Source organism: Felis catus, chromosome A1 (assembly GCF_018350175.1).
Source record: "Felis catus isolate Fca126 chromosome A1, F.catus_Fca126_mat1.0, whole genome shotgun sequence".
In the NCBI taxonomy this organism is placed as follows: Eukaryota; Metazoa; Chordata; class Mammalia; order Carnivora; family Felidae; genus Felis; species Felis catus.
This window is the reverse complement of record NC_058368.1, coordinates 106,929,880-106,945,298: the sequence shown is the minus strand read 5'-3', so window position 1 is coordinate 106,945,298 and position 15,419 is coordinate 106,929,880. Positions and strand designations below refer to the sequence as shown.

At 40.8% G+C, this 15,419-nt stretch overlaps 2 long non-coding RNA genes across 4 annotated transcripts in view; one reads left to right on the top strand and one right to left on the bottom strand.

The window, feature by feature from the left end:
• Positions 1 to 4,592, bottom strand: part of LOC109500249 — a 72,499-nt gene extending 67,907 nt beyond the window's left edge. The window contains exon 1 of the long non-coding RNA XR_006598690.1: positions 4,349 to 4,592. This is a non-coding gene — a long non-coding RNA (uncharacterized LOC109500249). The remainder of the gene's footprint in view (positions 1 to 4,348) is intronic.
• LOC109500247 lies at positions 2,812 to 15,140 on the top strand. Of its 3 annotated transcripts, XR_002157900.2 has the most exons (5): positions 2,812 to 2,918; positions 3,461 to 3,512; positions 5,557 to 5,660; positions 6,974 to 7,107; positions 14,672 to 15,140. It is a non-coding gene; the product is annotated as an uncharacterized LOC109500247 (long non-coding RNA). The 3 variants fall into 3 exon arrangements; XR_002157899.2 differs by lacking the exon at positions 2,812 to 2,918 and having other exon boundaries at positions 3,306 to 3,512; XR_002157907.2 differs by lacking the exons at positions 2,812 to 2,918; positions 3,461 to 3,512 and adding an exon at positions 4,475 to 4,812.
• Positions 15,141 to 15,419: the final 279 nt, after the last annotated feature.

Here is a 15,419-nt window from a genome sequence, read left to right as displayed (position 1 = left end):
TTATTTTCCCTTCCCTTATTTCTGCAGCCTAACAGCCAACCAACCCCATTATACTCCTTATTTTTCACTAGAATGTTCTATGGCAGCAATTACTAGGCCTCCCAGAGCAATTGGCTTCTATAGGCACATGTTTACAGTTATCTGTAGGTGATAATTTAAGTAATCATTGTGAAATTGTGTGCCATGCATGGCCAAGATACTTTTTCCCTTGGAAATGAGGTCATTAAGGCCTATAAGTCTAATCTGACCAGAGGATCCAGTCCAGAAAACTCAAAACCATTTCAGAGAACTAATCCTAAAGATTCTATTCCTCTGGAATCACTCTCGGTACCAAATTTCATACCAATCAGCCTTCTATACCATAATCAATTAGGATTTGCAGCTTATATGTATGAAGTAGATGTAACTATGGCCATAGATACAGATGCAGCTATATAGAGATAGAGGTACATAAATACAGATCTAGATTGGGTACAAGATTTGCTATACAGATGTGACCTTTAGACAACCATGGGAGTTTGTGAGTCAGTGTCTGTAAGGCTACTGTCTTTGCATTTAATGCTGGAGCCAGTCTGCAGGACAGGCAGTCAGGAAGGAAAGATGATGTAATGTAGGGAAGAGAGCAAAGACAAGCTGTGACCCCAAATAAGAGCTGGAACCTAAAAGGATAGACTGAAACACACCTGTGAACTGGATGGTATGGATGTAGAACAAGAGAGGCTATTGCCACTGTCCATCATCACAGAATCTGACACACACCTGGCTCAAGAATCAGGGTGACTAAAGGAGGATCAGGGGAAGGAGGGGCTCAGGGCAGCCCTTTTACTATCTCATTGTTCTGTCAGTTTCTGAGGGAGGAGTACTGAACTCAGCTACAAATGTGGAGATGTCTATTTCTCCTTTAAATTCGATCATTTTTGCTCCGTGTACTTTGAAGATTTATTATGAGGTGCATACTTATTTGATTGTGATATTTTTTTTTTGAAATTGACTACTCTGTCATTACAAAATGTCCCTCTTTGTCCTCAGTGATATTCCTTTCTCTGACCTCTATTTTGTCTGATATTATATGCCTATTCTAGCTATCTGTGTGGTTACTGTTCACATGGCACAGCTTTGTCAATTCTTTTACTTTTAACCTATATGTATGTTGTTTTTTATTTAAAGTGTGTTTTATCAGATATCATCCAGTTTAGCTTTAAATCGCTAAACTAAAAACTAAACACCCTCTGTAAGGCTTACTGCAAAATCCCCTTTTGTTGGTTTTCTACAGTCAAATTCTTACTCTTGAAGTGCCACTGTATTAATATATGTTTTCAGAAGTCCAGCTTAAAATAGAAATATATTTCTTGAGCTGAAGGGCACGTCAACAAATTTGTTATCAATCATCACCATATGAGTAGAAGGAATATTCCAGAGGGATTGCAACCCAGTGTAGGTAAACTCTGAAGCCTAGACAGGATTTAAAATGGAAATGGAGGCGCACCTGGCTGGCTCAGTCAGTTAAGCGTCCGACTTCAACTCAGGTCATGATCTCATGGTTCGTGAGTTCGAGCCCTGCGTCGGGTTCTGTGCTGACAGCTCAGAACCTGGAGCCTGCTTTGGATTCTGTGTCTCCTTCTCTCTCTGTCCCTCCCCCCCCCCCTATCTCTCTCTCTCAAAAATAAACAAACATTAAAAAAATGGAAATGGAATATGTAGGATGGCGTAAGTGACCATACATAATATAAAATAGATATACAAGTCGGTGGGGGGGTGGTAGACAAGAGAAAAGAAAGGAAGTAGATGTCTAAAAAGCATCAAGGGCAATGAAAAGAATTTCATGGTAGGTTTTAGAAGGAGAGAAGTAACTATTGAAAAAAAAGGCTTAGTAAATTTCTCAGTTTTTCTTAGGGCCAGAACTATATACTATCCTCAGTTAATCTCATTTCAGCTGGTCTATTTAGGATGTGGAAACCCTCAGAAAGGCCATCAGAAATAGGAGGACAGAGGTTTAATATGTCCTGAGTTAACTCAGTTCTCCCAAACAGTTCTTTTGTAACTTAACATTTTAACCTGTTAAATTCTGTATCATCTCCAAATTCTCACTATCAAGAGAGATGTCTCACTGCTTAGACCAACTATGGACTTACACTATATTTGTGGTTCAGTTTTTTCTTCTGTGGAAACCATCCCATTTTTTCTGATGGCACATTACTTTCATAATTCTCTTTTTGCTTGGGGCACAAAATGACTTTTTCCATCATAGTTAGCTGCACACCCAAAGTCTTGCTTATATCACAGTACTTACGCTACATTTCTTTTCGGGCTTAGAGTGGCTGCATAATTCTCAATATCCTATCTGGCTTCAAATTGTTTAACCTAGTTAAAAGCTCTCCCAGCAAATAGAAAATGATCCCCACCTGCAATAGCACAAAAGCATAGTGTCACTTTGGATTCCAGATAGTCTAGGGACATATATCCTTACCAACAGTCATTGCACATGGTAACACGTGAAAATGCTGAGTCATAAAATACAATGGTATGCCACCACATCCTTATACACTTTCACATTTGCCATAATTATGCTGCAGAGGGGGTGGGGGGCAATGGAAAATGGTAGAATAAAGCTGTCTTTCTTTGGCAGAACACTTCACTGCTTACAAAGAATTCCTGCAGAATGTTCACTCATGTGATCATTCCAGTGTTGTGTAGAAGGCCTGAAATGATTCATTATTTTTTAATGGATGAAGAAGTTCCAGCTGAGTGGGAGACTTTCCCAAGGTCACACCGGTAGTAACTAATTGAGGCTGAATTCTAGCCTCCCGACTTCTGACCTATTGTCTCTGCTGGTTGATTTTTGGCAGGGAAAGATAAAATGGACAGAACTGGCTGGTTCTGTGAGGCTGAGAACTCAAGAAACCGACAGAGATCACTCTGTAAGTAAAGCAAAGCCAGAATTTCACTTTTGCTTGAGTTATTAATTTTTTATAGCATAGATCCATTTTCAGTTAGTTTCTTAAGCCAAGTAAATGTCAAAAGAAAATCAACATTCACCTGTTCAACACCTACGGCAGCTGCCAACCTCCATGGCATATAGTACAAATAGTTTGGTCTGACTTGCTTTTATGGACCGATTGCCTCCTTCCATTTACCTCTGCCTGCTAAATTTTTTTAAAAAATATTTATTTATTTTGAGACAGAGAGAGAGAGAGAGAGAGAGAGAGAGAGTGTGTGTGTGTGTGTGTGTGTGTGTGTGTGTGTGTGTGTGCATGCATGCATGTGCAAGTGAGCAGGGCAGGGGCAGAGAGGGAGAGGGAGAATCCCAAGCAGACTGCTTGCTGTCAGCACAGAGCCCAATGTGGGGCTCCGTCCCACAAACCAAGAGCTCATGACCTGAGCCAAATTCAAGAGTTGGACGCTTAACCCGCTGAGCCACCCAAGCATCCCCTGCCTGCTAAAATTTTACCGGTTCTTTCAGACATATTTCAGAGATCACTTCTTCCATGAAACCTCTGATCATCCTCAACCAGGTATGACCTTTTTTCTTTTGAACTGTTATTTTAGTTTACTTGTATTTATTTGTTCTTTTGTAATACTTTCTTTGAGCTGTTCAATTAAACAAGGAGGCCATTAGAAAGAAGGGGTTCTCATGCCATGGTGGCCTACGTAAGCAAACCAAAATCTAAGTCTGAAAATGCTTTAAGGCTGCAAAATCAAAACGTTAATGACAACCAAACCAAAAAGCCAACTAGACTTTAAGCTACAGGCAATCGATTATTTCCTTTCTTTGTTTCTGTGCTTTCTCTGCAGGAATATTTCCCCTGGTGCCTGTTCACAGAGTGCCCCTAAGCACTTCTGGTTTGGCAGTGTAAGGTTCAAATTGATATTTTCCCAAAAACACTCTTAAAAATTTTAATATGCCCCACTTTATCTTGAAGAGGTCTAGCACCAGAAGAGGAAACCAAAAGAGATCACAGACACCCCCAGGAGTAAAGAGCAAGCAGACACAGGTACCTGTTGAGCCCCTTAAGCTTGCTGCTTTCTCCTTGCCTTGGAAGGTCCTGGGTATGTCCCTCTTAGATCCTAGTTCCGTGGCATTTGTGTTAAGAGCTTTCAGCCTTCATTTGAGCATTTCCTTTTCTGAACTAAGTCTGAAACCCGCCATATTTGGACTGGGTTCTGAGTTGGACTGGGTCCAGTATAAAGCCTTGGGTAAATAAACTTTTGTTTTAATGCTGAACAGCTAGGTTAATCTTACCAACGCTAAAGTGGAATTACAGTGGCCCCAGTGGAGAAATTTTAACCTGATAAATGTATCCATTTTTGAGATACTCTTGAGAAAAAGGAGTCTTGCCCAAGTACTCACCATAAAGGGTGGAGGAGAAATAATCTTTCTTCCTCTACAGTTTCTGGTGACCAAGATGAGATCCACTGGGACACCCCACTCATTCCAGAGCCTGCAGATAGGATCTGGTGAAAACTGACAGAAATCAGCAAAAAGTAAGAATCCTTACTGAAGTCAGCTCTCCCAGATTTCCCTCTATGGTACACAGTGGAGAAAGGAAGATAAAATCGTTCCTTTCCAAATTCAAATTGTCAGGAAAAACATTTGTAAGAATTAGACCTTTGAACTGTGACTCATGGATTTGCTTATGGGTACCAATTGGTTATTGATCCTTTCCCAGAAACAGTTAGTGCCTTTTTATTTGTCTAGTGGTGTGTGCTGAGAGCCTAGCTTGCCTTTCTGCCTGCCTGGGACGTGTAGGTTCTTATATGCACAGGCAGGTGAATCTTCAGGTTGGGGGCTCTAAAATATGGCTGAACAGAACTGTGAGTTGCCCGCCATTTGCTGCTAGGGCCCTACTGACTGTTGTTAGACCTCAGGGGAATTGTCTAAGTCTCTGTTTCTTCTGGCTATTTTTTGGAATGGCTCTTGATCTTGAGAAGGCAGTATCTTCTGCACCCTCTGTGGGGACACCACGGGATTTTCCATTGCCTCCAGGAATAATTATTGTTTGTCCAGGCTGAAAATGGACAACATATTCAAAAGAATTTTTTTTTAAGTCGCTCTGTGGTCAGAAGTTGGCCACATTGGAGGCTGCTATTTAGAGCCTGATAGGAACTTTTTTTCAGGCCTTCTCCCCTAAGTGAAAATGAAACTATATACCCAGAGGGAAAGAAAAATTCTCTGAAGCTGTTTATGGAAGGATTTACTAAAACATTCTCAAGACACACAGCTCAAAATCTAAGACATAAGAATCTTTGATTTCTATCTTAGTTGAAGATCTTCTACCTAATATAAAGAAGAAAATTGATGATATGGTTGGATGTGTTCATAAACTTACCACACTATAGAATACTATTGCAACAGGCTCAAAAGCTGCTTACTGCTAAATAATTTCACTAGGAATGAATGTTTCTAAGAATTCTAATCAATATATGCAATTCGAACTACTAGGAGAGCTAAGGCCAAAATAAAACACCTGTACATGAAAAATATGTTCGAAAAAAGTTGAATGTGTATTCAGAAAAGGAAAACTATGAAGGAAATGTTTTATTTTTGTTGTTGTTAAGGTGTAAAAAAGAGAGTAACTGTGACTTAAAGTAAAATGGTCGTTCCAGAGTGAGAAGGAAGAAAAGCAAGAATGGATAAGAGTGTTGCAGAAAAAGAATCTTGGGTAAGGAATGTTATGTGTGGTCAAGCTGGTTAAGATATTTAAATTTTAAAAGAACGTGTCTTAATATCAAAACTACACTGGTGCAAAATTAGAATCTGTTGTCTTTTTTTTTTTCTGTGTTAGAAGGACAAAATGCACCTGGGTGGCCCAGTTGGTTAAGTGTCTGACTCCTGATTTCAGCTCAGGTCATGATTTCATGGTTCATAGGATACAGCCCCACATTGGGCTCTGTGCTGACAGTACAAAGCCTGCTTGGGTTTCTATCTCCTCTCTCCCTCTGCCTCTCATCCTCCTCTATCTCTCTCCCTCTCTCTCTCTCTAATAAATAAATAATTTTTTAAAAGAACAAAATGCTCTTGGACTATTGATCTGCTCTTGATAAGAGATTGTGGAAGGTGTGTGTGTGTGTGTGTGTGTGTGTGTGTGTGTGCGTGTGTTTGTGCGTGTGTTTTAACCATTTAACCTCCCTAGAAAACCAAGATCTTGTGTCTTAAAATTATTTCTTGTGCCTCACGTTATCTTTATCAGGTTTCTCATTACTTAAGAAAATCTACTCTTCTCAAGATTAAGAGCTAAGTTTTGCCCAAAACTATGTAAACTTTTGTATTTGCCTTTAAAATCTTCTATTGTCACTTTGGTTAAATAGTTCTTATTACATAACTTTGTGTGATCCTATTTAGTCAGATATTTAAAACTTTTGATGTTTTAACAACTTCCCAAAATCAAATTCTAAATGGAGTCTATTTGACTTCAAAGTAACTTGGAGATTTCCCAGAAGGTCCCTGAAAAAAAAAAATCTCAAAGAATTTGTCTCCATCTTGTAAAGGAGAAATATTAAACTATTCTGGTTTACTTGGTATGTTAAATGCCATGGGAAGCATTACCAAGCAAGAAGTGATAATAAACCTTATTAGGGCACATGTGTATGGTTATATGTTACTGATATAGGTATTCCAGAAATTGTGTGAAGTTTCTAAAAATTTGTTAGTACTCTCACTGTCCAATTATTATTCTAAATTATTGTATGCCATGGAAATAACTGCATTTCCTTATCAAATGAACTCTCAGCTTTAAACGTGGCATGCATGGAGAGAGAGAGAGAGAGAACCAGGGAGGGGCAGAGAGAAAGGGACAGAGAGAATCTCAAGCGCCTCTCACGAACCGCGAGATCATGACCTGAGCTGAAACCAAGAATCAGACACTTAACCGACTAAGTCACTCAGATGCCCCTAACCATGGCCATTTTTTAAAAAGTCCTTTTGTCATTTGTAGCTATTTACTCTGAAACTTTTGCAAAAATCCTTCATCTTCAGGAGATTCATGGAAAAGACTCTGAGAACAACTCTGGAATACAGATTTCTGATAACTTGAAGATCATGGAACTGAATGGGAGAAGAATTTCCAGAACTAATGGAAAAACTGGATTCAAGAAAATGAGAATAAAAAGGTATTGAATGAAATGATGAGGATAATTATGATTACTTTTACAACTTTTTCTGTGAAGCATTCCTTACTGTTTTGATTTTCTAGATTTAAGGGAAGTTTCTTCTCTTTTTTCTTACTTACCTATGACTTAATGTTGTAAATATACCTTTGTCAAAAGAATGGAAACATTTACTTTTTCTCCCTATATAATCCCCCCATAATTCAGAAACTTATTGAGCATTCTTAATTTCATAGCAATATAATTATTTGCACAAGTTCAATAGGAATCAGATCTCCTTATAATAGGACACAACTAGAAACATGGCTTTGACTAGACTATCATTTTTGAGAATAAGCATAAAATCAGATATAACCAGATAGACTGAAGGAACTAATGTTGACTTTATGGAGACAATAAAATGCCCTTGGAAAAACTGGCCTGATATCCTGCTGACAGGATACCTTGAAGCTTTACCAGGTGAGTAAGGAAGGTTACTTCCTGGCAGTCCTGGGAACCTCAGGATATTGTGGAGACCTCAAAAAAAGAGGATTTAACATGGCCAACAGACACATGGAAAGATGCTCAACGTCACTCATCAGGGAAATACAAATCAAAACCACACTCAGATATCACCTCACGCCTGTCAGAGTGGCCAAAATGAACAAATCAGGAGACTATAGATGCTGGAGAGGATGTGGAGAAACGGGAACCCTCTTGCACTGTTGGTGGGAATGCAAACTGGTACAGCCACTCTGGAAAACAGTGTGGAGGTTCCTCAAAACATTATAAATAGACCTACTCTATGACCCAGCAATAGCACTGCTAAGAATTTGCCCAAGAGATACACGAGTACTGATGCATAGGGGCACTTGTACCCCAATGTTGATAGCAGCACTCTCAACAATAGCCAAATTATGGAAAGAGCCTAAATGTCCATCAACTGATGAATGGATAAAGAAATTGTGGTTTATATACACAATGGAATACTATGTGGCAATGAGAAAGAATAAAATATGACCTTTTGTAGCAATGTGGATGGAACTGGAGAGTGTGATGCTAAGTGAAATAAGTCATACAGAGAAAGACGGATACCATATGTTTTCACTCTTATGTGGATCCTGAGAAACTTAACAGAAGACCATGGGGGGTGGGAAGGGGAAAAAAAGTTACAGAGAGGGAAGGAGGCAAACCATAAGAGACTCTTAAAACTGAGAATGAACTGAGGGTTGATGGGGGATGGGAGGGAGGGGAAAATGGGTGATGGGCATTGAGGAGGGAACCTGTTGGGATGAACAGTGGGTGTTGTGTGGAAACCAATTTGACAATAAATTATATTTAATATAAAAAATAAAAAATAAAACTGAAAAACAAAACAACAACAACAACAACAAAAGAAGATTTAACCCCAAATGTATACAAGTATTCCAGGTGAAGTCAGATGGTGGCCCTTGAGTGGGCCTTTTAACCTAGAGAGGATTTATAAGACTGAACTAAGATTCTCTATTAATAGATTTTGCAAAGCAAATTTTATAAGACCCTCTATGGTCAATCACTACTCTTTCTGTACTTATGTAAATAACCAGGCCAAGTTAATGAGATTAGACTTATTTTGCAAACAAAATTAGTCCTGCTCTCAATATCTTTGATAGAAATGAGGGCTATTATAGTAAAAAGCTATGTTTGAGGAGAAAACGATAACATAACTTTGTGAATATTAGATTTTAGTCTTCTTCATTGTCTTTGAAGTTTTGTTATACACCCCTAAACCAAACTGGATCCTGAACTCTTCTAATTTCCTCAAATATCAGGCTACAACTTTCTAAATGTTTTCAATTTTCTCCCACACTTCTGATTTGGAATCACTAAGAATAAAGCCCAGTCTTAAAAAATTTTTTTTTAACATTTATTCATTTTTGAGAGACAGAGAGACAGAGCACAAGCTGGGGAGGGGCAGAGAGAGAGGGAGACACAGAATCCGAAGTGGGCTCCAGGCTCCGAGCTGTCAGCACGGAGCCCGACGCGGGGCTCGAACTCACAAACTGTGAGATCATGACCTGAGCCGAAGTCAGATGCTCAACCGACTGAGCCACCCAGGTGCCCCTAAAGTCCAGTCTTGAACCTACGTGGAAGGGATCATGCCAGGTTCTCCACGGTACCCAGACAGCAGCCAAATTCAAGGGGCCTGAACTTTCAGTCCACATCTCTCAGTGAAAAAGGACTCCACCAGCCTCTTGGAACTATATGCCACCTAGAGATCTAAAAGTAAAATTGACCAGAGAGGGAGTGATGTCAGCAAGATGGCAACATAGATTCTTCCTGACATGACTCCCCCTCCCAAGAAGAACAACTAACAACTGTGCAAGAACAAGACACCACTGAGAGAATCCTAGAACACGGAGGTAAGGCTGAAGCCCCTACCCCGCACCACAGAGACCGAGGCAAGTCTGCATTAGAAGTGTAAGAGAGGCAGCTACAGGCTGACTGCATTGCCCCTCCACTGCACCAGGACAGCACCACTTGGAGAGGTCTCCTTAGCCTCCACTTCCTCCAGCGGAAAAAGAGAACCTGGGGGGACGTCAAGTTGCCCCACCCCCAGCATTGTGGATCACTTGGCAGGAGCCCTTACTCTGATCTCATACCATTATGGACTCAGGGAGGTCTGTGGGGCCCAGCCACTAGGAATGTGACTGTGAAGAAGAAGGTGAGAGGGGCTTGCAACAACCGGCACAAGGACCTTGGCAAACTGAGTTCATGTCTGCAGTGGTTGAATAGAAATCTTAACTAGTGGTTTTTGCTCATCTGTAGAACCAAGGCAGGGGTGCGTTCTGATGGGGGAACTCAGCGGGGGCACATATCTGATTTAGTTTCTCAAATGAATTTTGTCAGCTCTACAGCCTGGTTTGCCTATGCCCAGGCAAAGAGCTAAATCAAAGATCCAGCCACTTGGAGAATATCTTCCAGGCCTATCTGACCAGAAGGGCTGGCAATGACTCCTGGAAGCAGTGTGACTTACCGGCAGTGGAGCAGAGAGGCAAGGGGGCAGAACTGATGTGCCGAGAGCACAACTACGAGCACAGAGCATTCATGGGCTACACACAGGCAGGGCGGTTCAATGGTAGCCAAGACTGAGGGTAGCTCTCAGCCTGTCACAGCTGCAGAGCCTATTGGGGAAATGGAGGGTAGCTTGGAGTAGCTCCTCCGCACCCCCCCCCCCACTCCCTCCCAGGCAAAAGAGCTGAGACATAGCCCCAACTGCTGTGCAGAGTCTTTGGGCTCCATGTGACCACAAAGCCTGGGGACACAACTTGTATTGGAAAAACAACTCCAGTGGCACTCAGGCTATGAGGCAGGTGTGCAGAGCTGACAGTTGGCAAAACAAAGCCACTGGTCCTGTTTGGTCAGAGAATTTGGGATGTGGGTTGGTGGGTCAGCACAAGTTAAGGGAGCAAAGAGCTTTAAGAGCTTTAAAGCTGCTTCTCGTGCTGCACCTGCGCAGGGGATCAAATGTGTAGCCCTGCTCCCTCATTGCTAAATACAGCCTTCAGCCTGTCTGACAGAGAACCTGACCAAAGCACACTGGAGCTACGTAGCCCATTCAACAGTCCTATGTACAGTGGCACCTGAACAGAGAGCATAGCCCATGGCCTCACTCATCAACATATGCAAATTAATGTGATACATCACATTCATCGAAAGAAAGAAAGAAATCATACAATCATCTCAATAGACACGGAAAAAGCATTCGACAGATTTCAACATCCATTCATGATAAAAACTCAACAAATTAGGCAGAAAAGAAACACATCTCAACATAATAAAGGCCATATATGACAAGCCCATAGCTAAAATTGTACTCAACGATGAAGGGTTGAAATATTTTCCTCTAAGATCAGGAACAAGACAAGGGCACCCACTCTGACCACTTCCATTCAACAGAATGGAAAGGCAGAAGTAAAATTGTTGATATGTGCAGATGACATGATTTCATAGATGGAATAGTCCTAAAGATTTAACGAAAAAACTGTTAGATCTAATCAATGGATTCAGTAAAGCTGCAGGAAAGGTATCTCGCGATACACAGACTGGAAGAATGAGTATTGTTAAGATAAAGCCATCTATAGATTCATTGCAATCCCTATCAAAATTCCAATGATATTTTAACGGAAATAGAAAACACAATCGTGGAACCACGAAAGACCTCAAATAGGCAAATAAATCCTGAGAAAGGAGAACAAAGCATCCCACTTCTTGATTTCAAGCTATCCTATATAGTTATAGCTATCAGAACAGTATGGTACCGGCACAAAAACAGGCAAATGGAATTGAGAGCCCAGAAATAAACCCATGACTATATGGTCAACTAATATCTGATGGGGAGCCAAGAATACTCAATGAAGAAAAGAGAGCCTTTTCAATAAATGATGCTAAAGCAATTAGATATTAACATACTGAACTGATATCTTACACTCACAGAATTAACTCAAAATGGATTAAAGACTTAAATGCAAGACAAAACCATAGAACTCCTGAAAGAAAACAGGAATAAAGCTCATCGACATGGGTCTTGGTAATGATTTTTTTGGCTGTGACACTTAAAAAAATACAGAATTACAATAAAAAATAAATACATGGAAGTACATCAAACTAAAAAGCTTCTGCAGGACAAAAGAAACCATCAACAAAGTGAAAAGACCACCTGCAGAATGGGTAAAAATATATGCAAAGCATGTATCTGATAAAAGATTAATGTCAGACATATATAAAGAGCTCATTCAACTCAACAGCAAAAAAAAAAAAAAACCAATAACCCAATTAAAAACGGATAGGGGCAACTGGGTGGCTCCTTTGGTTGAGCATCTGACTCTTGATTTTGGTTCAGGTCATGATCCCAAGGTTGTGGGGTTGAGCTGCTACCCATTGGGCTCTGCGCTGAATGTGGAGCTTGCTTGAGATTCTCCCTCTGTCCCCCTGCCTCTCTCCCCTACTAGCGTGATCTCTCTCTCTAAAAATTAAAATTAATTAATTAAAATGCATAAAAGACCTGAATAGCTATATCTCCACAGGAGATATACGAAAGGCCAACAGGTTCATGAGAAGATGCTCCAGATCACTAGTCATTAGGGCAATGCAAATTAAAACCAGAATGAGATGTCATGCCATCTTCATTTCCAGTATGAAAACTTTTATTCCCTTTTCTTCTTCGCTACTTGCTTTGTCTCTCTGCTACATATCATCATACAAAAACTAAGAGAAAATGAATGCTGGCGTGGATGTGGAGAAAAGGGAACCCTTACGCACTATTGGTGGGATTGTGAAATAAGCCCAACAGTGAAAGACAAATATGGTTTGATCTTGTTTCCATGTGGAACCTTAAAAAAAACTTACCCCCCAAAAAATTCAGACCTGTAGTTACAAGAGGTGGAGGGTCTGGGAGAAGGGAAGGTGGTCACAAGGTACAAACTTCCAGTTATGTAAGGTAAATGAGGGCTAGTGATGTGCGGTGCCATGGTGACTGTGGCTAGCACTGCCACGGGATACACAGGAACCCTGGTGAGAAAGTAAACCCTATGACTTCTTATCACCAGGAGAATGTTTGCTTCTTTTTTTCTATTATTTCTGTACAAGAAAATGGATGTCAGCTGAACTTATTGTGGTCATCATTTTGCCATATATGGAAATCAAACCACCATGCTGTATACCTTAAATCCATGTAGTGCGCACATCAGTTATTTCTCAAAACAACCGGCAGAAAAAAATTGACTAGGTAAGCTCCTCCCCAGAAGCAGACACGGTCTTGAGGCAGACAGTTCACAGATCAAGATCTTCATCTCCGGTATGAAACCTTTATTCCTCTTGCCTTTTCGCTATTTGCTTTCTGTCCATGTTAAGGCATGTGACAACAGTGCCCCTTAACTCTAGCGACTACTGCCGAATCCACTGCTAAGGCCACAGCTGTGCCACAAAAGTCCCTAGGCTTTCTTGCTAAGGTGGTTTTTAGGTAATCGAATTACTAATTCCTGCTTGGTAATTGCTTTCAATTACTTATTGGCTGAACAAGGGGAGTCTATGCCATAGCAAATACCTCCTGCTGTACTTGGATCAACACTTCTGGGATTGTAGCAAATACAAGATATTAACAAAAGAAGCCCCTTGCGTAAAACAGGCTGATGCACCTTCAGGTACATTCTTTGATCTTCTTTTTTTTTTTTTTTTAATTTTTTTAACGTTTATTTATTTTTGAGACAGAGAGAGACAGAGCATGAACGGGGGAGGGACAGAAAGAGAGGGAGGCACAGAATCGGAAGCAGGCTCCAGGCTCCGAGCCATCAGCCCAGAGCCCGACGCGGGGCTCGAACTCACGGACCGCGAGACCGTGACCTGAGCTGAAGTCGGACGCTTAACCGACTGAGCCACCCAGGCGCCCCCATTCTTTGATCTTCTTGACACAACAAACACCTATACTAGATTCAACAGGATGCAATTTTAGAGCATAATTTTGGGTAAGAGAGTGAGAACAACAAAACTGTTTTAAAGTACTGAATGAAATGTAAAGAGTTCCCCAAATATTAAATGGGTACACTAGTGAAAAGACTAATGAATCTATAGGCTGGACATCGTACTATTGTTTTTGGTGATAAAGAATTTATGGAAATCCTCTGGAATATTTGTTTTAGGAATTCATCTGCAGGTGGTAGAACCAGCCTATCTCAGGACATAAACACAACACAGAACTCTAAAATAATCCCAACTTTCACTTACTTTTTCCTTTCTTTTTTTTAAAGTTCATTTATATTTATTGTGAGAGACAGAGAGCGAGGGTAAGGGGCAGAGAGAGGGAGAGACAGAATCCCAAGTAGTCTCTACGCTGTCAGTGCAGAGCCTGGCATGGGGCTCAAACTCACAAAGTATGAGATCATGACCTGAGCTGAAATCAAGAGTCAGACAGTTAACTAAGTCACCCAGGTACTCCTTCACCTACATTTTAAAAGGCAGCTCATTTAAACCTACTTATAGAAACCATTTGATGTAGAACTTTCTGAGAATAAGCTTTCATATACCATTCAAGGATGGATAGATAGATAGATAGATAGATAGATAGATAGATAGATAGATGATAGAGTCCAATAAAACTGACATTTTGGTGCATAGTTTTTTAAGGTTTTAATACATGCATAGATCTGTGTATTTGCCAGCAGAATTAGGATATAGAGCAATTCCATCACCGCCAAAACTCCTTCAGGCTGCCCTTTTGTAGGCATGCACTCAAATCTCCCCATACCTTGGCCACAGTTGATCTTTTCTCTATGGCTATAGTTTTGACTCTTGTCAAATACATTTTACTCAGCGTTTCCCACAATGGTTCCTAACACTCTGGGGAGATTCCAGAAATGCCTTACAGTCTAGATGAAAGTGGTAACATTGATCATTTCCTTGCGGATAGGTTCTCAAAGGAAATGCAATGAAATAGATAAAGGGGGTTAAGATGATGTCATGATTCACTCTCCATGGGTACCCATATATGTGGCAAGACAAAATGGGAAGGACTAATGAAATACTGATAATTGATCTCTTTTTCTTTCCCTAGCATATCTCCTGCCATCGTCCCAAATGATTTCTACCTCAGACTGCACTGACAAACGTGAAGGAGACTTCCACGGAGGGCAAGGACCAGAATCTTAATCACATCATTCAAAGAAGCTGCTCTTATCACAAAACAGGACAGACTCAAAAGGGGTATACCAGATCACACCAATTTCCTTCCTGCCTTGAAATGATAAAAAAAAAAAATCAAGCTCTAGGAGGACACAGCTGACTAAGGAATGTTGCTTTAGGTGGACAGAGGAATAGAGATTCTCACTCATGCCCAAGGGTGGGTGAAGAAGGGAAAGGAAGGTAATTTAAGTGGGTACCTTGAAAAATAGGGGGCTTCTGAGAGATGAAACAAATTTGCCATTCCTTGGATGTAGCTTAAGAACAGAAACCTCAGAGATGTACCCCCTTCAAGGAGTTCTGGGGAAAGAGTAAAAATAAATAAATGGCACATGTGGACGACAGAAGAGTCATGTTTTATCCGGTGTTCCCTGTGGCATGGGAGTAGCATCGAAGGGGTACATACTGTTCCCATGGCTCCAGGGGAAGCTGTGAAAATGAATTTGGAGAGTGAGCTGATGACCATCCCGAGAGGCCACTTGACCAAAAGAAAGTCACAGACTGAAGGAGATGCACATTACAGCGAGGCATGGGGACCTTTGGAAGACAGCCAAAGCTTGGCAATCCCAGAACACTGTATGGGTGACTATTGTGTCACCGTAGGAGCCAGTACCACATAACAC